Source organism: Mus caroli, unplaced genomic scaffold (assembly GCF_978045245.1).
Source record: "Mus caroli unplaced genomic scaffold, Mus_caroli_1 scaffold_14, whole genome shotgun sequence".
Classification (NCBI taxonomy): domain Eukaryota; kingdom Metazoa; phylum Chordata; class Mammalia; order Rodentia; family Muridae; genus Mus; species Mus caroli.
The window spans coordinates 23,076,667-23,099,185 of record NW_028227269.1 but is presented as its reverse complement, the minus strand read 5'-3'; the positions used below and the strand labels follow the sequence as shown (position 1 = coordinate 23,099,185).

The following is a 22,519-nucleotide window of genomic DNA, read 5'->3' as shown; positions in this document are numbered from 1 at the left end:
CCCATCGGTAACAGAGAACATAGCCAACCTCAAGATTAGCTATTCTCCATACCTGAAGCAAAGGCTCCCTCTGCTCTTCCGTCCAGTCCACCTCCCCACACCATCCTCAACCCCACAGCTGTACAATGCAATAGGCCAAATATCATTCAACCTTACCAAGATCAAGATAAACCCCTCACTGAGCCTGTTACATGGCCTCCTTTATCATGGCATGTCCTGTTGTCACCCTTCAGCCCCAGGCTGACCTAGAACAAATCAAGTTTCACAGGGAAGGCATGGCAAGCAAGGGATACTGAGGACTTAGAGCTATCACCTATCACAGAGCACTGGCTGCAAGTGTCTGGGCATGACGGGACAGGCTTATAATCCCAGAATTTGGGGGAGGTGGGGCAGAGACGGAAGAATCAACAGTTCAAGGTTAGCCTTAACTATTTATAAAGTACCAGGCCAGCCTGTGGTTTATGTGAGACTGCGTTTTAAAAAAAAAAAACAGAAGAGCAACAAGACCAAAACCACAGTGCCGGTGAGTGGAGTGTCAGTATTTTCTACGAGTATTGAGCTGTGGCCAAATGAACTTCTCCCCTCTCAGCTGTGTTCTTATCTACATAGGGCAAAGCAGCATTTTTTTTTTCTGCCCTGTTGCTATGAAGATGGTAGATAGGAGGAGGCAGTGCTTACAGGGATCAAGTCTAATTGTCCTGGCATAAACAGCAACTACCCTTAAAATCTCTCTCTCCGTGTCACTGTCAGATACTCCTGAAGCATCGCAAGACTGCCACCTGACCTTCAGAGACTGAGCCCTGAGGCTCATACACTGTCGGTGAGGAGACGGAGATGACCACACAGGTTCTGTGGAGAAGAGGGGATTAAGAAAGGCTGACCTTTATAAACCGAGTCTAGGAAATACAAATGGTTGCTAACAAAAGCCATCTGGGAAGAGTTGAGATGGCTCAGCAGGTGCCGTTTCCATTTCTAGAAAAACAACCCAGACCACTTCAGTCTCACCTGGACCTAGCCTGTAGCACAGTTGTAGTGAGTTCTAGCTCAAGACAGATGCTACATGGACCAGGGCTTTGCACAGCCCTCTCCAGTCACCGCCTGGAGTCAACTCGAAGTCCCAAGCCCACTCCTTAGAGCTCTCAGTTCAGAAGAACCTTCAGGGGGCTTCCTGGGAAGGAATTTCAGAAAGGACCTGACCTGAGATGCTTTCAACTGCAGGAGGCAGTCCAAGGGCAGGCAGGTGCAGCCTTGTGGGGCTGCGTGCACATTTCCTGCTGGCTGCTTCCCAGCCTGGCTTGCCAACCAGCACCCACATTGGTTAGAGCACTCGGCAAACCTTTGTGCTGCCCTGGCTTCAGCTCAATATTCCAGAGATTTCCCTTTGAGTCACGCCACTTTCAGATGCTCAGACTGAGCAGACAAGCACACAGAGCTTTCTTATTTTTCAGTTTTCCTAAGTGCTTAGTGGTAGTTTGATGGATAACCTAAAATTGCATTTTATATAAAGTTGAAGCAAGAAGTACTGACTAAACCACAGCCCATGCCTTCAGTAGAGCTTTTGCCAGTGCAAAATTTGACGGCTGTCCAGTGCCAATCCAGTTTCCTCCAGACCTCAGTCTCACCACGTCACACTATCTGAAAGCAGCTGGTCATTCCAGTGTGGCTCCACTAAGGAATCCTGGAGCCCACGTTAGCCAATGGCTTCCGCTTGGCTTAGTAGTGACGTAGACTAATAATATTCTCCTTCCTATGGCCTTTCTTTCCCCTTCTTCCCATCTCATTAAAAGAAAGAAAAAGAAAACTTTTAGTAACACATCAATAGCTGGATTAAGATCCACATTGCTTAGCCAAATGACCCAACCATAAGATAAATAGCCAGGAGCCCCCACTTCCATACTGACTGACACCAGGCTCTGTTCTGAAGAGATTTACAGGTTCATTTCTCCCTCACACTGATTCTATGCAGCTGATACTCTTATTCACACACCCCCCACTAGACAAAGGAGGAAGGTAAGGCACAAAAAGAATGAAATCGCATGGCACTGACATCCCTGAAGTTTGTGACTCAGGCTCTCCATTCCATGTGGCACAGTGCCAGGCACATGCAAGGCGGAAACCATGGTATTCGTTCTTAAGATGTCCAAGGATTGTAATCTGTCTTCATCCAGAACCACTGGGGCTATGACAGAGGAAGCAGGGCACTTCCTTTATGGAAACCGCAGGAGTTGATGGCTTTTATGCCCCCCCCCCCCAGTGAAGGGGCCCCTGGAGTCCAGCATCATCTTATAAAAATTTCAGGATGAAACCTGTTGAGACCACTATCCTCTGGGCATCAGCTGTGGCATCTGTAGGCCAGTGCCTAAGAAGGAAAGGCCATTGGCTAAAGTCTGGATGTGTCTTGCTGCAAACCATTACCAGTGAGAGGGAACCACACACACACACACACAGTGCCTCATTCTTAACAACCTGTACCTCCAGCCATGATCTCCTGTTTGATACAGCGCTCAGGAAGAATTCATAAGGTAGATGGGGAAATCTTCCTACTCTCCTCCAACCCCCAGCAAACAGTTTAACATTCATTGTCCCTTATCCTCAAATGGACAATCGGGCATCGAGGATGCACAGCTCAGTTCTAGAAGTCAAAGCAAGGAACAGCAAGCAGGCCGGTGCCTCTCTGCTGAGGACCTAGAACTTGGCTTCCTGGCTTCTACACAAGACAGACACTCTGCCCCATGAACAGAGAGCTGTCGGGGCCGTTCTGGACTTGACTCTCTCTACCCCACATCACTGGATCTCTCTGGAGGAGCATATGATCTGTTGTGGTTTGAGACTGAGCTGAGTAACCCAGGGGCGGCTAAGAGTGTGCCTTCTTAGAGCTTGGTCTGCACCTGCTGTCAGGACAAAGAACCGCGATTCAAAGATTTCTGAGCAGGAAATATTGGAGAATAGTATATCTTGATGAAGGCGACCAAGAGAAAGAAAACGAAGTGCGTGCTCTGCTCACAGGGGCTCCGGGCCTACACATCTCCAACCAGCCCAGCCTGAAGCCCTTCAAAGGCTTTGAGGCCTATGCAGGCGGCTGGCAAGTGTAGGGTACCCTCTTCACTCTGCCTTTCACAGGTAACCCACCGCCCACCAGACACCCAGAAAGAAAGGAGGATGCTGGCACAGGAAGGCAGTTGTGAGGAGCAGGCCCCTCAGATATCTAAACTTCAACCTGGAAGTTCAAATTCCAGCCCAATTCCCTTGCTGGCTCCAGAGACTTGGCTTAGAGGTGGGCATTGCGCAAGTTACCTGCCAAGGACCAAATGGCATGAAGGGACTCGAAAATCCTAGGGGCTTAGATGCACTGTGGACACTGTCAGGCAGGACTAGAGATGGTGTCCAGCCAAGGACACCTGTTGCTCCAGAATGTATTTGCTGGGCCCTGCATCAGCTTCACGTCCTACTGTGTGATTGTACAACTCAGTGTTGATGGCCTCCAATCTATCCAGAGTGTAGAATGTGGGCTCGGAATTGATGGGACTCTTAGAGAGGGGAACCAGAGTCAACAGCTCTTGGCGCAGTGTTGGTGTTGTGGGGTAGTGGAAGGGTCCACACAGCCAGCTCTTGTCCAGGCGCAGCCCTGGCATGCCCTCCAGGCGTGGAAACTGCTCTTGGGCAGGTGACTGAGGCTCAGAGAGGGAAGGGAATAGGGACATGGGGATAAGGGACCTTGGTGGAGCACGAAAGGCTGTCTTCTGGCGCACCCACACCTCTGGTGACAGCAGCACCTGCCTTGCAGCTGGGTGCCCTCTTCTCCCCCACCCTTCCCCCAAAGGCCCCAGCGTCCTGCCAGCAGCGCCTGGCTCCGCCTACACCCATCCTTGCAAGCAGTGGGACCCAGGACAGGACCGCCTGCCTGCCTGCCTGCCGGATGCGGAGGAGGGGACTGGTAGGGGGTGGGGTGAGGGTGGGGGCAGGCCAGGCTGGGAGAGGCTAGGCCCACGGTGCAATCAAACATTCTGAAGCGCATACAGGGTTATACCTGTGATCTAGGTATACAAGGAAGCTTGCAGTTTTATTTTTAGAGTATATTCATTCATTTAATTAATTAGCTTACAAATAAGTAACTGGTTCTCTGATAGCATTTGCAAACGTACTGTTTTGTAATTGATTCTCGTACCACTCTCTCCCATTTCCCTGCCCTGTGCTCCAGTGCCCCCCCCCCCCCGACCCTTTTGCCTCCAAGATTCCCCTTACAGTTAATGTGTAATGTGTGCTATTGTCATTCCTACCCCTTCCTTTAAAGCCCCCTTTTCCATCTCAAGGATCCCTTTCAGTTTCCTGCCCTTTATCCACAGTTACTCCCACCTCAACACATACACATTTAACAATGGGAAGGGAGGCTTTGGGGTTGGCATAACAGAGAACACAGGCATTTGTCATTGCGGGCCTGGCTTAAGTTCAATCCTTTTCGAAAGCAAGAGGATGTGTGGAGAAATAAGCAAGGTCCCAGAGGTATATCGCAAGGTAGCAAGTGACAGAGACGTGCCCCACGTGCACACACAGCTCAGGGTTGAGCAGCCTCTGTACACCGCCAGAAAGTAAAATAAAGGTTGGGAAGCTGGGTGGAGAGGCGCCATGGAAGGGAGTGCAGAGCTGGAGGTGTGAATGAACAGGAGCCTGTGGCTGCATTCTTCAGAGGTTACCTAAGAAAGGCAGGTGCAGCCTGCCTGGTGCTTATCTTCTTGGCTCCCCCTCCTCCCCACCCCCACCCCGAAATAGTTACCCCTTATTGCCTGCTGAACTCTATGTAGGAGCCCACTGGGTTTCTCGCCCTTCCTGGTTGTTGTTTTTATTGTTAGCTTTTTTGTTTGTTTGTTTATCTCTCCTTATTGCCTCCCTCTACCTGAGTACCTCTAGGGCAGCAGCTGGAAAGCCCATTTAAGACTTTGAGCTCTCTGACACACCCCATCCCACTGCCAGCCATCTGAACAGGTCAAATCAACTTTCCAGGTGTTAAATAACATTGAATAATAATTGTGTAATCAGCATAAGTGTTAAACCCGTTGGTCCAAGGCAGGGAAAGTACCTGTGTTTGCTGCAGATGTCTGAGGCTTCCTTGAATGCCCGGGAACCCTGCCCTTCCGTTGCAGTATTTGTCACATTGATTTTTGGTGGATTCACTTGAAAAATCTTAATTTCTAACTGGGGGTAAGGGGGAGGGGGGATGAATGCATTTTAAATGTGCTGTGTGAGCGGTCTGAAGACCCACGGGGCAAACGGTCTCCATTCTCTGCCTTTGTCTTTGTTCCTCCAGGTGGGAAGGGCAGCTACTCTAATGGGGTCACACTGCAGGCTAACTAGCCATTTATTTGCCTGCCTGCGACTCTGGTCTCTCAGGTTCTTTTTGTGTACATGCTGTATTTCATACTAAAATGAGGCTTATTACCTTACGAGCACCATTACAACATGCCCTCTGGTATGGGGGCAGGGCATGAGTCTACGGGACTCCTGTGCTTACAGATGCTGAGGGCAGAGCCAGCTTCACACCCACACCAGCTCCTCAGCTTGGCCTCTGGACGCTGGCATAACGGACCACTAACTGAAATAATGTCAGGATTCAAACCTACACCTCCAGGCATGAGATATTTGTTATGAAATCCCACCCACCTCACCCCTGCGCCCTAGTTGCAAAACACACCAACCGAACCAGACAGCGCTTTGACAGCAAGAACCATTGACTAGACCATTCCTACAAATGGACTTCTTAAAAGCCACAGTGAGTCCCAGACTTTTGTCTGGCTCACTACATGGCATGTGTACCTCTTCTCTGTCGGAATCTCCTCCCAGGTGCAGATGTCTGGTCATCCCTGCAGGCACACAGGCATCCGGCACACCAAATTCACCAGTGATCTCCTGCAGCACTCAGAAATAAGGAGCCGTGACTTTGGGCCAGTTCTCAATTGCTTTTGGCCCTTGCTGCAATGAGACTGTGCCATCTTGGAGTCACTCAGCTCTGTCTAGCAACAGCATGTGGCTCCTGTTTGAAACCCAGTAACCATTCTGTCAACCACAGACACAAACAGGTTCCACTCCCATTCTCCCTAGGTCACCACAGGTGAAGGTCCTAAGCAGGGAAGTTGGCTTGGGTTTCTGGTTCTCTCGTGCTCAATACTTAATACTTCTGAATACTCAGGACTTCTGTCATGCTTATCCTGGAGAAGGTCCATGTATGAGAACTGGCCTGTCTGATGGATAGAGCAGTACCTCCTGAGGACACCAGAGGGTACTGATCCAGAGTCTTCAAACCAACACAAGGGTTCAAAGAACAGCTGTGTTCATCAGCCTTCTGGGCCTCAAAAGTTTCCGGGCCCAAGCTGAGTGAGAGGCATACATTCCAGGAAGTACTTGCTATGTGAAAGAAAAGCCCAAGCATAAAGAAAAGAAACAGCAGGGATATTGTCAACTGTCCCCTTTCTGGGCTGTCCTTACCAGCAATTAAGGAGGAAGTTTTAAACTTTGATGGATTACTGCATTTAAAATTTTTTTTTACACTTCCACATTGCTGTTCATCAGGGAGGAAGGAAGGAAGGAAGGAAGGAAGGAAGGAAGGAAGGAAGGAAGGAAGAAAGGAAGAAAGGAAGAAAGGAAGGAAGGACAGGAACTCAAATAGGACAGGAACCTGGAGTCAGGAACAGAGGCCATGGAGGGGTGCTGCTTTCTGGCTTATTTTTTATGGTTTGCTCAACCTGACTTCTTATAGAACCCAGGACCACCAGCCCAGGGATGGTACCACCCACCATCAATCAGTAATTAAGAAAATATCTTACACCTGGATCTTATGGAGGCATTTTTCTCAGTTGAGGTTCCCTCCTTTCAGATGATTCTAGCGTGTATCAAGTTGACATAAACCAGCCAGGACATCGACCTTTGATTTTTGTCAGGGAAGCTGGACGTGAGCAGCTGTCATTGTTACGTCATCAAAGAGTAAAAGATGCTGCAGGAACTGGAAACATTTGAAGGAGAAAAAAAATCCCATTTGTGACTTCCTTCCTTCAGTGGGACCACTGAGAACTCTTTCAAAACTTGACACTGGCTTGGGCTGTGCCCATGGGCATAGTACATAGTCATACCCACTACTATGGTACTCATTTCCCACCCCACACTGTCCCACACACCATTCCCTGGCTGTTGATTTCTGTAGCAACAAGAGCCTTTCCTTTTCTTTCACTCTATTTAACTCCTCTCTTTGAAGTTCAGCAGAAAAAGCCCCTCAGTCTAAGAACCACAGTTGCTCCCAGAGGCTTCCTGCCACGCCTGCAAGGTCCTCCCCTCTCTTGTGGAGAGGACTCCAAGCCTACCTGTGACTGTCTCTCCACAGTGGCTCATTCCTTCCCCTCCATAGTCCTGTCCCAAGCAGGAGGCCAATGAGCAACTGAGTTGTTGACCTGCAGAACTTCTTCCATTAAATACACACAGACATACACACATGCACATGCATGCATGCACACACATGCACACACAAGCACAAGCACACATATACATGAAAAGAAGAAAAGAACCAGACCTTCCAAACGAATTGCTATTCAAAGAAGATTTCTGGTAACTGCTGTTACCAGTTTTGGAATCTCGGTAAATGTCTAGTCCCTTTTGACAGCCAAGAGCTTACCTACCCTGATACCACAGACTCCAACACAAATAGCGCCCACAGTAAAGCTCTTAGACAACAGGTAGGAAGTGAACGACTGATGTTGCCCTGGCCTAAAATGCTCCTACCTTCCTCCAACCTACCAATCTTTCAAAACTTCCACCAGGTTCCACCTTCTCCAAAGAGCCTTTGTCGCCTCTCCCAGCCTTCTCCCATTCCTTCTGCTTTGGATTCCAACGTCACTTCTAAACCTTCAAATTAGCATTTAATTATAAGCCTGTCTTGTCTGCTCTCCACAGTTGTATGTGGGTTATTCTGGTCTCCCTAAGTGGATGGTAGTGGGCAGGGCCAATGTCTTTATGTCTTTCTCTTTACTGGGTCCTGCCCAAAGGGACCAGGTGTAGTTCTAGGCACTTGGAGAAACACTAAGCCCCCACCAGATGGTGGCTTAGCTCTTTCCAACTACTGTCAGTCTCTAACTGGCAGTTCCTTTGTAAGCAGAGAGAGGAAACTGCAGAAAAGTCAGCTGGTGAGAGCATTGTCCCTAGCTGGCAGGGATCTACCCTGCCATCCTTACAGCAGTGTGGTGGTGAGTCCCGCCTTCCCAAGGACGCTTGTTGAGAACTTCAAGGAGAGAAAGAGTAGGCAAAGCTGAGTTGCAATGTGTTATACCATCTACCTAAATACACTGGGAAAGGGTGTGGGTTCTGGAAAGAAACCCAAAGCCTAAGTAAGGGCACAGAGGAAAAGGAAACACTTTCTTGGAGTAGCCCTGACCAACATCCACAGAAGTGGTCTGAAGAGTAAACTCAATCAAGTTGGAATGGATTCTACTTGTATCTTCAACATCCATCAACAGCAAGACAGAATGCTGGTCCTCTCCATAACTCAGGGTGCCATCTGGGCCATGGGTATCACCAGGGACATATATATTACCATCTATTTACAACACTGAGTCCTATGGGCTCTTCCAGAAGCCTGAGGGCAGGACTCTGCATTTTTGATGCTTTCTGGGAGGTTCCTTATGCACACTAGATCCAGTGCATCTCATGATACGCAAAGCCTTTCATTTTCTATAAAGAAATGATCCTTGCCCTTGTCAGTCACCTACCAACTGGCCCATACTGGAACTAAACTCATGGTTCATTCATGTCGTCTCCTACACCAGAAGAGCTTCTCTGTGGGTGGTCCTAGAACCCAGGTCAGGCCAACTGTTATCAACTAGACAAGCCCGGGCAGGTTTGATCACCCTGGAAAGCTGATTTTGTCTTTTATTCGAGATGAAGATAGAAGAAGAAGTTGGGGCATTAATGGCTGTGTGCCACCATATGGAGAAAGCCGCCACAGCCATGACTACTGTGCACCATCCTACAGAAGATGTCAGAGTTACAGTTACTACCTAACTATGAGTTAAACTCAGAGGATGTTGGTGTATGACCCACAGCGTATAATGCCATGGCTACTTGGCACCTGAAAGTAGATTGAATAAGAACACTAAAGAAACACTTCTCGTCATGACCTTCTTTGAGTCTGGAGAGCAGAGTGAGTCTTAATAAGCCATCCCATCACAGGTTCACCCAACTCTCTTCAACTTCAGTCACCTTGTTTGGGTGACTTGCCAATTAAATGAGCTCTTGGGTCCATCTGACCTACTCCACTGCTTTGAGCCACAGCAGGTGCTAGGTATGGAGAGATACTATTACTGAGGCTGAGGGTGGAGCTGTGGTGATTGCCACGGCCCTCAAACTTGTCATTAAAGTCTGTGTGGACTTTCAACAGCTCCAGTTTAATAGCGGAGACAAAGCTCAAGACAGATCATGCTGACCCATCTTCGACTCATCTAAAGGAAATGGAGGCTTAAGGGCCATCCTCTAATAAAGAATAAAACTGGAGGGGTGAAAATTGAAGGCTTGGATGTTCTGAGCAGTGACCAAGAGGCACACATGCATATGGCATAATACCTTAACCTAGCACAACATAAGGTCAGTCTGTTCCCCTAGGAGAGAAATGTGCTTCTCTCTGCCAATGCATCCTACCACCTTCTGAGAACAGAAAGCATCCTACTCGGAGGAGTTTCAGTACCTGTGATGGGGCAAACCTGGATCGGTCCTGCTCTTCCCTTTATTTCCTGGAGCAAGACTCTCAAAGAAGACCATGAGCTCTCTGCTATTGCTTCCACATCTCAATCACCCTGCATCCACAACCTCCATCAGAGCACATCTGACATAGGCGGTCACAGATGAGCCTAGCCCTCCTTCAGAGCACACCTACTTCAGGTGGTCACACTGGACACACTCACCAATTCATGTGTATCTGAGCCCAGGCAGTAGTGGCCAGACCTGCCCTCCAACCCTGTAAATCTACCATGCAGAGGTCAGAGGACGACATAATGTGCCCAACTCCTACCCTTACCCTATTCCTTTGAAAGAGAATCTCACACCTGGAGCAAAGCCTCCTGGATCCTCCCATCTCTGGTGACCCCCAGCACGTGCATGGTCACATGCACATGCATGGCCATGCCCAGCTTTTATGACAATCAGAAGAATCCTAGAAATCTCAGGTGCACGTGCTAGCACAGCAAGCACTCTGACCCACCATGCAATCTTCTCAGCCCCCGTTCATGGCACTCTTGGGTAAGACTTTTGTAGTATTCATGGTTTCACACAGACTCTACAGGCCAGTTTATTTTCCCAGCAGTCTTTATTTCAGAAGGATTCATCTATATGCCTCTGCTGCATGCGTATATGTTCTAATTTAAATTCAGAATGAATGTTATGGTTTAGCCAGCATCACAGACATTAGAGACAAAAGGTTCAACTTTCAGTGAACAGAAAAGCCAAAGTCCCTGATGCATTCTTGCCACATGCTCTCTTTATTGCCATTAGTTATTATTATTCATCCCACAAACACTTATTACTATACACTCAATAAATGCACATGCTAGCCACTAGTCGTAGTCACTCAGATATACCCTGGGCCATTAGGTGCTGGAAGTATGTCATCTGTTTTTTGATTTTGATTTTACAGAGGATTACAGTCAAGAGATGGCATGAATCTCAGAAGAGACTTCGAACTTTGGACTCTTAAACAAATTTGAGACTGTTATAGACTACGGGGTCTTTTGAAGTTGAACTGAATGCTTTTTTTTTTTTTTTTTTTTGGTTTGTTGTTGTTGTTGTTGTTGTTGTTGTTGTTGTTGTTATTTTTCAAGACAGGGTTTCTCTGTATAGCCCTGGCTGTCCTGGAACTCACTCTGTAGACCAGGCTGGCCTCGAACACAGAAATCTACCTGCTTCTGCCTTTCGAGTGCTGGGATTAAAGGCATGTGCCACCACGCCTGGCTTGAACTGAATGCATTTTGTATTATGTCATGGCTACAAGCCTTGGAGGTCACAGAATGGAATGTGGTGGTTTGAGTAGATATGTCCCTCAGAGATTCATGGTTTTGAATGCTTGGCCATTAGGAGTGGCACTGTCAGGAGATGTGGCCTTGTTGGAGGAAGTATGTCACTGTGGAAGTGGCTTTGAAGTCACCTATGTTCAAGCTACACCCAGGGTGGCATGCACTCTCCTTCTGCTGCCTGTGGATCAAGATGTAGAACTCTCAGCTCCTTCTCCAGAACCATGTCTGCCTGCATGCTGCCATGTTTCCTGCCATGATGATAATAAACTAAACCTCCGATTGGTAAGGCAGCCCCAATTAAGTGTTTTCCTTTGTAAGAGTTGCCATGGTCATAGTGTTTCTTTTCAGCAATGAAAACCCTAAAACACCATTCATCTCCAAACTGAAACTTTCATCTTGCTAAAGTGAAACTCTGTCGCAACTAAACACTAACTCTCCATTCCTCCCATGCCCTGTCTGTGAAGAAGCAAGCTTTCTTTACCAAATCCTGTGTTTGAAAGACCTGTCCACATACAGGCAGACCATGTATAGAACATTTTAACTGCTGCATAGTATTCTACTACTTAGTGACAATTTGTTTACCCTTCATCCTAGCACTGGTGTTTACGATGGTTTCAGATTTCCCTCAATAGGAGCAGTGGTACAGAAATGCTTTGTGCATAATTCCACCCACAAGTGTGAGAAAGTCTCTAGAGTATGTCCCTGGAAGGGGATGCTGACACAGAGGTGTGCCTTTCTTCACATCTTCCAGATACTGCCAAACTGTCCTCCAAAAAGTCTGTAGGGAATTGCTTCTTCACACATCACGAATGACATGTGGCATCTCTCGTTGCTTCACACCCCATCTCCAGGCACTGGGAGACCTGGGTTTTTGCAATCTGGTAGGTGTGAGATACAATCTCATTGTTGATTTGCTGTGCATCTGTCTCCCTGGGGTGAACATGTTCTCCTGTCTTGACTGGTCTTTCAGGTTTTTTCTCCATGAACTGAACTAGAAGTAGATTCATGCACTATTTCTTCTTGTGACTGTGTGTCTTCATGGGACAGTGTGTTTAAACTTCACTCATGTTGAAGCATGGGTCAGAATACCCCTCTGCCAGAAGGCTGACTCATAACTCATTCATCTGGGTTGTCTCCACTGTTTCCAATGCTAACACTCCTATGAGTATTAAATACCTACCCAGGCCCTGCTTTCCATCCTTTATGTGTGTTCCCAGAGGACTGTATCCCAAACTGACTGTCTAGCACTGGGCTGAACTGATGCTCTTAGCACTTATTCTTCACTTTCTGTGTTTGTTACAAATATCCCCCAGTATATAACTGTGTTTATGTTTATTATCCAAGGATTGTAATTGTAACACCATGTTAAGTAGCTTGGTATATCATTCATACATACACACTTAGATCATGTCGCTCGTCCAATGTTGGAAGACGTTCTCCTGTGTTTCTTTTTTTTTAATATCCATATTTCTTTATCTAAATCAGCAGTTCTCAACCTGTAGGTCTCAACCTTTAGAAAACACATATTGCTCTTAGGAACTGAAACACTATTCAGTAGAAAAGTGGCAGTTTTGAAGTATCAATGAAAATAAATTTATGGTTGGGGGTTCCTAAGACCATAGGAAATAAGTGTTTTCTAATGATCACTACCCAGAGGTTAAGAACCACTGATCTAAATTGACTGAGTGTATGCTGTGAGACAGGGATCTTACTGACATTTTTCTGATATGACAAACAGATACCTGAAGAGCAAATCCCTACATTTCCCCGTGGTCCACAATTCTACATCTTTCTAAGGCCAACTACCTAAATGGGGCAGTTCCTAGGCACCCACCACAATGGTTAATCCATCTTTGAATTTTTGGCCTAGTGTTGCCAAGTATTCATTGCAACAGCTTTTCAAATGTTTTATTCTTTCCCAAATAAATTCCATGCCACACTCTTCCTTTCAAAGTGTCGCATTTGTGTTTGGCCCTTTACTCCTGAATATAGATACTGAACTAGTAGTAGATTCAGTGGATTAACAACTTACACTGACAGTTGGGCTACTGTACCTTCCTCCCATGACATCTGGGTCCTCCCACTACTTCCATCATTTTAGGATTGCATGTGTCATTCCCATGGCCATGCAGGAAGTAAGTAACCAGGCCTAAAACCCACAGCATTCTGGTGAGACCCAAGCCTCACCCCCGTAACTTCTCTTGCCTTCCTATAAATGTCTAGGCATTGGCTTATTCAGTCTTCAGTGAACATGAACCAAGACTGATGGACCCCTTAGTTATGGATATGGGTATATTTCCTTCTCCTAAGAACTTGTACTAGGGCAGAGTTTTGTAGTCTGGAAGCATTGCTCAGTGGTTAAGAACACTGAATGTTCTTGCAGATGACTGGGGTTCAGTTCCTAGCACCCACATGTTGGCTCAAAATCATCTGTAACTCTAGTTCCAGATGATCTGATACCGTCTTCTAGCCAGAGAGGTTGTGGGTGAGGGCCATGCTGACTCAAGCTAACCAACCCATAGGAGAGCAAAGCACAGAAACCAGACAGACCATCAATTTAACCAGTTACTGCTAAGACAAAACATAATGACCAAGTCTACTTCCGACTGCTAAACATCCATTCTGTGTAGACAAATTGCAGACTAGCCAGGAGTTATAGTAAGCTTTGGATAGGTGACCTTAGACTAAGAGCAAAGAGGCTGTGCTTGAGTTAAGTGTCTTCTGACACCAGGTGGAATTGAGTTGCTAACAGAGCTTTGTGGACAACTGGAGAAGACCTATCCCAGGCTCAGGAAACTCCCTTTCAGTGGAAGGACCATGCATCCACACCCTGACTGCATTCCTGCTGCTTCCAAGACAGCGCTCTCTCCTTCCATGTAGCTTCTCTCCCAAACAGCTGTAGTTGATATGCATTTAGAAGATGTTTTTGGTTCTCTAGTATAAATTATATTTAACTCTTGATACAAGCAAGTTCCAATTTGGGGGATGTGAAGAAGGCGTATCTGGAAGATTCAGCATATAGGTCTCTGGAGGGAGACAGAGGCTATAGGACTCTGTTATCTGAGGTTGCCTAGCTCACGATGGCCTGGACCCATTCATTGCAAGGCCAGTTGTAATCTAACTGAGAAGGGGGCATGCCTGAGAAGAACAGCTGTCAAAAGCTAAGTGGCTGAGTTTGATGTCTAACCACATTGGTCTCTGAGGTGAAGAGCCCAGAAAGTGAGACGCTGTCTCCTGCTCTTTCAACTTCCAAAGTACCTCGTCTGTCACAGCATGTCTTGAGTCACCTACAAGTTGCCTACAGCTCCACATGGCATCTCTTTCAGATGCTGGAGTTACTGTCTCCTTCCGGGGTCTGCTTCCTACAGTTTAGCCCCACTTCCTTCTGCGTCCATCCCCTGCTGACCCCAGTGAAGTGTCTTCACATCCTTAGCATCTCCTCTAGTCCTTAGGGTGCTATCTTTGTTTCTTTTCCTGCTGCTGTGATAAAAACAATAAAAATAAAACACCCTAACAAAAGCAACTGAAGGCAGAAACAGTTGATTCTGGCTCACAGCTCAGAGGCACAGTCTGTCACGGCAGAGAAGTCAAGGAAGCAGGAGCTTAGCATCCACATAGCATCCACAGTCATGTGATTCATACAGTTATCCAGCTCCCTCTCTCGGTCCATAGAGTCAGTATCCCACAAGGAATGGTGTGACCCCTAGTGGGTGGGTCTTCTCACTCCTGTTAACTTAACTAAGGTAACTCTTAGAGCCAGGTCCAGAGGCCCAGCTCCCAGGTGACTGTAGATTCTGTCAAGCTGACATCAACCATCACAGTGGTTAATGTCCCTGATTTCTGGTCCATCCCCAGAGGCAGAGATCTACCCTACCCACGAATCCTGTACCAGAGTCCTTGCCCTCACTATAACCATCTATCCCTTCTTCATAAGGTTAGTGCCTCTGTGCTATCCAAGCCTCCATGCCTGCTCACTAGATAGAGGTATCTTACCTGCGAAGACCTGGGTGCACATGGAAAACTCTGTGCTACCCACTTAGCACATATTGAGTACCGGTGGAGCAGATATGTCCTCATGAACTGAGTCCTGGGGAGGAAAAATCAAGACATGAACTCTACTTCCCACTGAACAGGTAGCCTGGAGGCTGTTGGGTAAACTCTCTTTGACCCTGTTTCCCTATCTGTAAAGTAAACAGGAAAATATGACTTCTGAACTCACCTTCATCGCTGATAGCCTGTGGTTCTCCGTGAAGGAACTTTTGGGTTTTTTTTAAGTACTGCTGGAGCAGAGGATAAAATCACTGATAGACTTGGTACAAACATAGGGGAAACCTTATTCCAATGAGATATATATTTCTTAAGGTTTTTATGATATTGGACATTGGTTCTGAGCAACTCCTTGAAAGTCAGCCTTCTGTGGCTTCCATGCTCCATTTCAATCCTCAGCTTGGTTAGAGGCCATGATAAAGTGTATTGCGAGTTACATTTCTCCTCAGGCGTGGTCTCTGTGAAAGTGCTCTGAGAGTTGCCTGAGAATCTCCACACACAAATGTCCAATCTGCAGGCTCCAATACCTTCCCCAGGAATCCCTCACTAGAAGGAAAATGGCGGCCACACTCACCCCAGACCTTCACTCGGCCACTTGTTTTGCCTACCTTTGCCAACAAAGCCACTTCCTTGTCCTCGAGGCACCTCAGGATCCAACTTCTTCTCCCTTCTTGACTTTCATTTCTCAGACCTGTCTAGAGCCACATCCTTCATTTAGAAACAGCTCCCACTTCCTGTGGGCCCCCGCACCTTCAGAGCACTTCCCCTGCACAAGGTGCTATCTGCAATTTTGACACTTGAATCTTGGGGAGCTCTCCAAACCCTCATGTCTACCCTGGTGAGTAAACTAGCAAAGTCAGTGAGTTCTCTATAAAACATGAAGTATGTTGTGGCCAGGGGCCCTGTCCTATCCCCTGGGTCCAGGGTCAGATGATTCAGACCTACCTAGTTTCTACCTCAAAGGTAAAGAAAAGAGTCCTCAAGTTGGGAGAATTTGAAACTGCCACCTGACACTATTTTTCACATTTTTCTAGGATAAAAGGATATGGGTCACTGTTTTAATCTCAGTTTATTGTTCTTACCCCTTGACCTCTGTCAACCTCAATTTAATAGTCAAATAATACTCCCTCTCTATTACAAGGTGGGTCATAGATTCTGTAGCCAGACAAAGTGCTGCAGAAACAGAGAGAGAGAGGACTGCTTCCTGGGTGTAGAACAAAACATCAAAGCCGAGCCCATTTAGCTCCCAGGAGCTCAGGGGGTCCTGGAGCAGTGGACAGCATGAGATGATAGCTAGCTGTACAGTAACAATAGCAATGGTGGTGGAGCCTCTGCTTGGTTGTAAGTTCCATTGGTCTTTACCCTGGGAACATGGACATTCTTACTCCCTGTTTGCAGATATAATGAGACTGAGCTCTCAGATCTCAGCAGAGAAGTTTCTTTCTACAAAAGATGGAAGTTAATGCAGAAATTCAAAAGTAGTCAAAGTGTTGGTAGGTGCTTGGTCCTAAATGGAACATCTCTGTCTGTCTGTCTGTCTATCTGTCTCTCTCTCTCTCTCTCTCTCTCTCTCTCTCTCTCTCTCTCTCTCTCTCTCTCACACACACACACACACACACACACACACCCCTACACACACATACACACACAAGTACAAATATCCCTCCTCCCCCACAGTGTGCAATCACACCTCCATGCTAAGGCTCAGGGTCCATTGTGGAAGAGGAAACAAAAACATTCTAAGAGCCAGAGCCAGAGGTCAGGAAGGACCAGAATAAACCTCTGGCTTCTGGACATAACGAGATTGCCGCACCATGAACTCACAGCAGCTGTAGTTGCCTGCACAAGACCTGCATAAGATCAAGCCAGTCGACACTCCAGCCCAGATCATGACTCTGAGACGACAGTCTACAGGGCTCAGGAGCCCCTGCTTGTAGCTGAGGGGATATTGGCAGTTGGTGGATGCTGGTGAAAAGAGTTGTATGTTTTTTAAGGGTGTGGCCCCAGGGAAATTGAGCTTGCACAGTTTGGAATGGAGGTAGTAGGCATGAAGTTAGAACACGTAAACTTCTCTAAGAATTGACAAAATCAATCCACTTCTTCCTTTCTTTTTTCAAAAGAATGAGGCTGAGGTATAAATGCTGTCCATCCCCGCACCCCCATCTCTGGGAGAGCCAGGGCTATCTGGCACCCTGCCACTCCACTGCCCTCTCCCAACAGTGCCCTTTGTGGCTCTGGAAGAAAGAACACACTTTTCCAAGACTCCTTGCCAAGGCCCATTGGTATTTCAGAGAGGCCCCTGGCTTTGCCTCCCTCTGTCATGAGACAACTCTTAGGAGCTTGGCTGGCTCTAAACCTGTCAGTGGACAGGACAAAGTTCAGGACAACGGAAGCTAAGTTCAACCAGCAGTGACTGCATCATGGGGCCATCATCCCTTCCCCGGGGCTGTGGCTAACTGCTCTCAAACTACAAGCTACTGCTCTAAATGACAATGCCTGCCTTTCCAGATTCAGAATCTACAGCCTCCAGAAAACCAGTGTCAGCACAGGCCTTCTCAGTTGGAAGACATTCTACAGAGCCAGGGCCTTGTGTTCCAGGCCAGCTCTTCCCCAAAGCCCAGGCTCAGTTGGCTAACCGCATGCACTTGGCCCTTGGCAGTGCCCAGGTGGCCAACACCTGAGCTTCCTGGGCAGGTGTTACTAGGTGAAACGGGCCTGGCTGGTCCCTTTAAGGAAGTGGAAATGTAGCAAAAAGACAAAAGCTACAGAGAATTGGTTAGGACAAGGGGTGGACAAGGTCAGCCCCAAGGATCCATGGGAGCTGTTATAGAAACAAAGCCCACCCAGGGGGGGACAGCGAGGGGGAAGGGGGCCTCTGGCATGCCTCTGAGCAGGTGCTATGGTGGAGAGGGTAAGATGGTTGCTGCTCTGACAGCTGGAAGATCTGTGACTTTGACTTGGTTCTTTCTGTCCTGTGGACTTCTGTTCTCACTGCTGTAAAAATGAGGTTGATAGGAACGGCCACCTCCTGAAGACCCCATAGTTCAGGAGCCCAGATAGGCAAAGCTTTCCATAATGATAGTGGGTACTTTTATCAGTACTGTAACAAATGACCTGACACACATGCAGCTTAAGAAAGGAAAGGTTTCTTCTGACTCATGGCGTGAGGCACAGAAAGCCCTGCAGCAGGGGCAGGAAGCAGATGGGGAGCAAACATGGCATATGCAGTTGGGAAGCAAAGAGAGATGTTTGCTCTTCTCTCTCTCTCTCTCTCTCTCTTTCTCTCTGTCTCTCTCTCTCTGTCTCTCTCTCTCTGTCTCTCTCTCTCTGTCTCTCTCTCTCTGTCTCTCTCTCTGTGTCTCTCTCTCTCTCTCTCTCTCTCTCTCTCTCTCTCTCTCTCTCTCTCTCGTGTTTATTCAATCAGTCCAGGACCCTAGCCCACGTTCTGGGTGTATCTTCTCACCTCAGTTCATCTAGAATCTCCCTCACAATGGAGGCTTGCCTCCAAGGTGACTTAAGATCCTATGGAGTTGATAGTCAATATTGATCATCACAGCAATTAATAATGGAGAGCTGGAATGACTCTCATCATGGCAAGGTCAGCTAACTAGAACAAGTGACTGGAAATTCTGAAGGCAGGATTCTCAGGGCATGTTGGGAGTTGGGCCCCACAGACCAAATATGGTGAGAGGCACCTTCCCCTTCCTAGGCACCCACAAAATCACCCTTGGTTTCTGTGGGCCCCTGAAGAATTGCGAGAGAACACAGAAGTATGAATTTGGCACATTTCTCAAGAGAAGTCACAATGCTTGCCTTCCCTTTTGTTTCCAGAATCCAGTGACCAAGTAGTCACCAACAGAGACCAACAGCCCAGTTCCAGCCTGCATACACCAGTATACCAGGTGCCAAGAAACTGGTAAAAGGCAGATGACTTGCTCAGGGTTTCTCCCCTCCCACCCCTCGAGGCAGGTTGCCTCCGATGATTGATAATCTCCATGGCAACCTGGAAGTCCTGCTCACCTGAACTCCCTACCACTGCCTACCCAGCCAGCTCCTAGGATAGTCCCCACTGCACTCAGATACCAGAGATCCCTGAGCACAGGTGATTTTGCAATGGCTTGCAGGGCTGCAAGGCGAGAACTTTGTTCCTGAAACCAGGTGCTGAGATGACAAATACTTCCCCTTAACGGTTGGGGTTTTATCAGGCAGAGCATCGGGTCTGATGAGCACTAGAATCATCCACCAGACTGAAGCAAGAAGGACATCAACAGGCCAGAATGACAGACCCTGGCCTGTGGGTAGTTTCTGCAGCACTATGAGCCAACATAGTCTTCTCTTTCAGCATTTCTACAATAGTTTATCATGGAGATGCAGTCACTTCTTGTCGTGGCTAAGGAAAAAAAGTAGGGGATGAGGAGAGGAAGAGGGATAGGGGGAGGGAAAGACGAAGGGGAGGGGGAGAGGGTAAAGTTATTTGAGCCTAAGCAGGGTCTGGCTGTCGCCCTCTAGCCACAGGTCTGTGTGCAGAGCCTTGTGTCATTTTCGAGGTGGTCATTTTACGTGCATTTTGGCAGGAAAACCAATGGGGTAAATCATCAACTGGGGCCTAAGAGTTGAGGTGCTATGAGCACCAGGCTTTCCCAGCCCTGCCAGACAAAGGACAATGGCAGGGATTGAAACGAAAGGACAAAGACACAAGCCCCTTTCATTCAACTTCAAGGGCAAGTTCTTTTGCTTGGCCAGCAATGCTTGCCAACCCCTCACCTAGGCTTCTCCCTAGGGAAGATGTGTGTCAAAAAGAACCCTTAAAACAGCTTTTGTCGTACAGCCTAACCTTCCACAAGGTGAGAAATCTGGCTTTGCTAGTCTCTTCAGGAGGATGGGACACAAAGCTGGAAATAAATCACCAGGACCAACAAGGGAAATGAGGGGCTCCCCAAGAACCTGGTCCTCTCTGCACTCATCCACCCAGAATTTATTAAATAACTCTCCCTCCCTGACACTGTGGGAACAACTGGGATTAACCCACGTGACTCTGTTCTGCGCTCATGGGGAGCAGTCCCAGGGAAAGATGGATGCCAGAACATGAACAAGACGAGAGGGAGCCCATGGCCAAACTTGGAAGTTCAAGACCAAGGGATTTCACTGTATGTCAAAGGGGAGAGACAGGGTGAGGGAGGGTATGCACCATGCTACCAGAAGCTCAGCAGTGAGAGTTCTAGCCCCTCCTGTTCCTGGGCCTCATTAGAATGTCTTCCAGGGAAGCCAAGGTGATGGCTCATTGAGTAAAGTGTTTATCTGTGCGCATGTGAGGGCCTGAGTTGGAGAGCCAGAACCCACTTAGAGCTGGCATGGTGGCAAATGCCTTTAATCACGTGTTTCTAAGGTGACATTGGAGGAGAAGATGTGAGAACTCCCCCAGAAGCTCTCAGGCACTCACATTGTACATACACACACCACATACCACATGACACACACCATACATACCACACACCACACCACACAAACACACTTACACACACACACACACCACATATCACACATGTATACTTATCACAGACACTCACACACCACATCAGAGAGAGATTAAAATATCTGCTGTCCAATAATATAGAACCAAAAGTCAAGGTCAGGAGAAGGAGCACTCAGCCACTGTGAGAATTTTTAAGAGGAACACTAAGGCCGTTCTTCACCTTTCCCAGCTATTTCATGTTCTCTGTGCTTTTGGCTGGAGCAACGCACCTCTGCCTACCACCATGCCTGCTGCTGATTAAAGCTGATGACTACTTTGAAAAATAAATAAATAACCAAATGAACCCATTTCCTTCAAGATCTTCAGATCAATTTTTCTGTTGTAATCAATTAAGGAGAATTTACTGAGCTCCTCCCAGGTGCCATATCCTGTTTGACATCTGTAAACAAATCTGTAGAGATGTAGCTAAGAAAGAGGCAATGGGTAGCCCCATCGTCTGCCTTTCCTTTCCTTTCCATGTCCATATTTCTATCAGTGTGGAGCCCAGGAAATAAATTCCTCAGGAAAAGATTCAGCCGGTCATACTTCGCGGAAGCTTTCTTTTCTCGCAAAGAGCCTGACTTGTAGAAGAACTACAGCAGCAGCATTTGGCAAGAGTGGCAAATGACTTCAATGGAGACTAGATTTCCTCCATCCCCAGTGAATGGGGGTGCACTTATGAGCTATGGTGGTGAATTCCACATGTAAAGTGTCCCCACTCACAACAGATTTGGGAGGACCAGTTGGTAGATGGAACCAATACAAACTGGACAATCTGCCCAAAATCACTCAGGTTCGACCACCCAACAGGACATGCCCGGAGACTCTGTGCTCCTGAACCAGTAAGCCTCCTAGGAGCTCCTGGGAGAGAAGAGCAGCTTCCCAGGAGCTCAGTGACAACACGGGACTCTGTTCTGTCCCCCGGCTTACCTTAGCTGTGTGTGCACTCTTCCTTTAAGGGGACAATGGGGGTAAGCATGCCAGGACTACTTGTCCACTGAATGGTTGAGAAATGTTTGCCATTGAAAGCTGTTTCACTTCCTGCCCGATGCCTCAAAGCAGCTCCTTAATTAAGTTAGCCTTCGCTGTTGCTAACGCCGCTGTGTGCGGATGCCCTGTTCCTCCTGATTTTCATTTTCAGAACTGGGTTACAATAATGGAACACTTGGTTTCTATTGCTTACAATTAAACTTCAAGGCAGTCCAACTAAGGGGAGGAGTCAGGGATGTCAGGACAGGAGCAAGTAGTACAGAATGAGAGGGCCACCCACTGGGGACTGAGCCAGCAGGCAGCAAGGACAATCTTTCACCCTGCTCTGCCACCTTGATCTATGGGAAACTGAGTCCTTAGGCTTTCCGTAGACTGTGCAGCTAGCACCAACCCTCAAGAGCAAGGGTCACCTCATCGGAAATGAATCTTTGCTCACTAAGGTCAGCATGTGACTTCCCCCACCCCCACCCCCCAGTGACAGACACCAAAAGTAACAGGCAGGATAGTTTTATATTCTCCAGACACCGCCAGAGTCCTGTCGCGGGGGCCTGCTGGTGGCTGGAAGATCCCGTTGCTGCGAAAATATGAGTTCCTCTCATTGCTCACAAGCGTCTAGCTTTAAAAATACAGACAGCTGCTGTGTCTTGCATGCTAGCTCTGTGCCAGGTACATGATATACAATGTACACCTGCTCATTTAATCTTCCCATGACGCGCTGCTCTCTCTCCTTACAGATGAGGAAATGTAGGCACAAAGTGGCTAAGGGACTTGACCTGGGCCAGCTGCTAACACAACTCTACCCCAGGTGTACATGAATACAAGCCTGGGCTCCCCATTCCCAGCACACCATTCCAGGGCTTCTTGGCCTACAGCTACCATTCTGTATAAGAAGACCCCCTTGCCAGTACTACAGATGTATTTGTTCCTTCAGCAA

The 22,519-nt window shown here is 47.6% G+C and overlaps 1 long non-coding RNA gene across 4 annotated transcripts in view; it reads right to left on the bottom strand.

Moving 5' to 3' along the window:
* The window catches only part of LOC115032767 (uncharacterized), a 36,210-nt gene extending 14,480 nt beyond the window's left edge, over positions 1–21,730 (bottom strand). For 2 of the 4 annotated variants that reach the window (XR_003838388.2, XR_015045108.1), the window contains exons 1-5: positions 21,526–21,730; positions 15,692–15,778; positions 15,030–15,123; positions 6,816–6,991; positions 5,809–6,025 (exon numbers count right to left, since the gene is read on the bottom strand). This is a non-coding gene — a long non-coding RNA (uncharacterized LOC115032767). The remainder of the gene's footprint in view (positions 1–5,808; positions 6,026–6,815; positions 6,992–15,029; positions 15,124–15,691; positions 15,779–21,525) is intronic. The other 2 variants (XR_015045109.1, XR_015045110.1) reach the window with 2 other exon arrangements.
* Positions 21,731–22,519: the final 789 nt, after the last annotated feature.